Source organism: Biomphalaria glabrata, chromosome 15 (genome assembly GCF_947242115.1).
Source record: "Biomphalaria glabrata chromosome 15, xgBioGlab47.1, whole genome shotgun sequence".
Classification (NCBI taxonomy): domain Eukaryota; kingdom Metazoa; phylum Mollusca; class Gastropoda; family Planorbidae; genus Biomphalaria; species Biomphalaria glabrata.
The window spans coordinates 32,806,571-32,810,620 of NC_074725.1; the positions used below are offsets into that span (position 1 = coordinate 32,806,571).

General features: G+C 40.4%; 1 long non-coding RNA gene across 1 annotated transcript; it reads right to left on the reverse strand.

Moving 5' to 3' along the window:
• Positions 1-472: 472 nt before the first annotated feature.
• On the reverse strand, positions 473-3,828 carry LOC129923136 (uncharacterized). The gene is made up of 2 exons (XR_008775073.1): positions 3,720-3,828; positions 473-998 (listed from the first exon to the last, which is right to left on the reverse strand). It is a non-coding gene; the product is annotated as an uncharacterized LOC129923136 (long non-coding RNA).
• Between the last annotated feature and the right edge of the window lie 222 nt (positions 3,829-4,050).

A 4,050-nucleotide genomic window follows, 5' to 3' on the forward strand; every position in this document is an offset into this window, starting at 1 on the left:
TACCTTGCCTCATAGTGGCGCCCTGGTGGAAACAATCGTAGGAGGAAACGATTAGGCTAAAGGGTAGCAAAACAAGACTCCAGTGGGGGTGCCAAAGGGGGTGCGAGAGCATCCTCATTGCACTGTGCGGAGTTGTAAAAAAGCTCCCACAACCTTGTCACAATCCAGGCGCTATTCCTCAAGGGGCCGTTCATAAATGGCGTGTCCCGCACGGTTAGCTTAGTATAGAAAAGGAAAATGGCGGGGGTCTTAGTGCGCGAGTCTGACCCACCCACTTTCAGGCCAGTGAGAGGGAGCTCTTGTTCACTTTTGCTGGCTTAGAGTTCCAAGAGCTGAAGGCTCAACTCTACCTGACAGTTTCAAGAAGAAGAATCTTATCTTATCTTATTGTAACGTATCCCCTACTATCCAGGCTCTCTTCAAACTGCACCACACAACCCAAGGAACTTAAAGACCTCACAACTCAGGGCTCCAAAGTATCAGTCAGTTTAATGTCAAATACATCGCAATTGGCAACAACATTAACACTGTCTTTACAAAAACCTAGTCTCTGCTCCGCACTGACTTCACACACCGTGCTGGATCTCGCCTCGTACTGGTCACATTGCGAGGTAACGAAGTGTCTTGACACACTCGCTCTTATATAGTGTCTCTACTGGCCTTCTAGAACCGTCGCTTGACCACTCCAGTTGATCACTTTCGCCGTGACTTGCGTGTGAAATATTTACACACAGGTTCTTGCCGAACCGGCGTGTACTGTCACTGGTCACGGTTGACCGCTCGTCTAGCGCTGGACTGGGGCGATTTGCGTAGGCTAAAAACACACACAGCCTACGACCATTTGTGTCACCACCAGGTTTATAACAGTATTTTATCTTATGAAATACAGACGTTACTGCATAAAAAGAAGACATCTGCATATTACACATGTTGGACCGTTGGTGCACCTCACATGATCTGTCGACTGTCTTTTTCAATGGACCTCATTCACCAGTAACCTGAATAGAGGCATTAAAAAACATACTTAAAATCTCATGCGCTCATCTACTCATCTCATCTACTCATTATTATACAGATTTTTCCTATTCTAAACCACGTACATACATACCACAGAACCAATATCTATGGAATTCATATTTTGCATAGAGATGTATAGAGATGTTAAAGGGAGTTTATCTGAGTGTCATTTTAAGTCAAGGGGAGACAATTGATACAGTTTAATTTATTAAATAAAACTAATTTCTTAAGAGTTCCACATTCTACTGTTAAGATGTCAAAATATTTAGAATAGAAGGGAAAATCTTTTTTTTTTTAATTCAAAGTCTTTATAGTGAATTAGATGTGATGTATACAATCAATATATACATATTGTAACGATCCTCTCTCTCCTAATCAGTCTTCTGTAAACACTGCTAAACACACACAGCACATCAACACATCAAGAACTTGACAACAAGGCTCCAAATAATCTGGTACTTTAATAATGGTCAAATAAAACAGCCAATACGACACTATTGGCAACACAATCAACGGCTACAACGTTAGACTGTATATCACTGTACTAAACTCATAACTCTACTGTCTCTTCCTGGACTCGTACGTTTCACTGGAGGACTGCACCAGGACCGACTTCATGACTAACAGTCCCGGTCTCAACGCTCTCCGGTCTTGAACTGCCGCTTTCTTACACACTGTGTCTCTGGTCTGCGCAGGGTTATGATCAGATGACCATAACACGGGCGCTATTCACGTGCAAAGTTCATGCCAGTAGGCCTACTGTCCCATGCCTTTCAATATAGCACGCTAAACTGTATTACTAGCCTGTGTCACATATGTCAATAGGGTTATAACAATATTTTATTACGCAAGTTTCGAGCAGTAATAAGTAAAAACTTTTTTTTTTTTTTTTTTTTTTTAAATTATAGATATGGACTACCATAGCATATACCCATCAACGTTTGATAAGATACAACGACCAAATGCCTTTACTTATCCTTATGTAATATCGGGTACCCATTAGCCCGGGTACGCTATTCTGCCTCAACGTGGCACTCTGGTGGAAACGATAATTTGAGGAAGTGATTAGGCTAAGTGAATAGCAAAACAAAACTCCTGTGGGAGTGTCCAAGGGAATGCGAGAGCTTTCCCATTGCACGGTGCGGAGTTGAAAGAGAGCTTCCACGTCCCTGTCGATAATCCATGCGCCGTTCCTCAACGGACCGTTATATTAATAGCGAGTCCTGCACGGTTAGCTTGGAACAACATAGGAAAATGGCGAGGTTGCAGGTGTGCTCGGCTTTCGGCCATGTATTCTAGTCCATGCGCCCGGAGTGCCAGATACGTCGGAAATAGCAATGTCTTACATAGGCATTGACTTGGACCTCTTCCACACAGAACGGTTGTTCAAGCAGGCTTACTCGCCTAGAGCTCGGAGAGCCTTCAGCTCAACTCTTTTGACAATCAAACGGTACCTATTAGAGTCTTTAGAGATGGTTGGACTCAGAGGCTCCCTTAGATCCCTAGATTCTCTCTTTCTCCTTCTTTGTATCTCTCTCTCTTCTCTCTCTCAAATTTACATCAAATCAAGGTGATCCACCATATGTTTGTAAATGCTTAAATAATATTTGCAGTTACCTCTAAAATCAATACTCGTAGACACAGGACAAAGTTGGATATACTAAATTGTATGATTATACTAATCCCGAGAGCTGTCTCAATCAATCTTACTTCGGTTGTCTTGTTGTGGTATTTCAGAAGTGAAAAAAACTCAATGAACATATGTCTGTGGGTCTCGAATTAGTTACGTAAGGAGGTTTTCAATTTATTTATATTATTTAAACTTTTTCGTTTGTGAAACACGTTCACTCTCTAGTCTTGTCTTCAATCTCTACTCATCTACAAAGTAATACATCTTTAATCTGTAGTCTTCAATCTCTAGTCTTGTTTTCAATCTCCAGTCTTTTTTTCAATCTGTAGTATATTCTTCAATCTATAGTCTTTCCTTCAATCTCTAGTCTTTTCTTCAATCTCTAGTCTTGTCTTCAATCCCGTCTTTTCTTCAATCTCTAGTCTTGTCTTCAATCTCTAGTCTTGTCTTCAATCTCTAGTCTTTTCTTCAATCTCTAGTCTTGTCTTCAATCCCGTCTTTTCTTCAATCTCTAGTCTTGTCTTCAATCTCTAGTCTTGTCTTCAATCTCTAGTCTTTTCTTCAATATCTAGTCTTTTCTTCAATTTCTAGTATTTTCTTCAATCCCTAGTCTTTTCTTCAATCCCTAGTCTTTTCTTCAATCTCTAGTCTTGTCTTCAATCTCTAGTCTTGTCTTCAATCTCTAGTCTTTTCTTCAATATCTAGTCTTTTCTTCAATTTCTAGTATTTTCTTCAATCCCTAGTCTTTTCTTCAATCCCTAGTCTTTTCTTCAATCCCGAGTATTTTCTTCAATCCCTAGTCTTTTTTTTTAATCCCTAGTCTTTTCTTCAATCCCTAGTCTTTTTTTTTAATCCCTAGTCTTTTCTTCAATCCCTAGTCTTTTCTTCAATCTCTAGTATTGTCTTCAATCTCTAGTATTGTCTTCAATCTCTAGTCTTGTCTTCAATCTCTAGTATTGTCTTCAATCTCTAGTCTTGTCTTCATTCCCAAGTATTGTTTTTAATTACTAAGCTTGTCTTTACTCTCTAATCTTGTCTTCAGTCTCTATTCTTGTCTTGAAAGCTTCTTTACCTTATAGATGTTTTTTATTACTCATCTTTCATTCGTCTGTCGCCTGATGAATTTGGGTACCAGCCCACAGGGCAATTGCCCGAATGCCAGTCCGCCGCTGGTTAGTTGCTGTCAGTTGCTGCAAAAATGAGTTTGTTTCTTCATTGCGCTGTGTGTGGCGACTGGCGAGTGGGGTAATTGGAAATAAGAACGACAACTCTACAACTGAAACATTGTACTGCACTATGGAGACTATGGTGGCTGAGTTGTAAATCGCTAGGTTCCAATCCTAGTGAAGACTGGGAATTTTTTAAATTTCCTCATCTTTAGGGCGCCTCTGAGTCCACCCAAC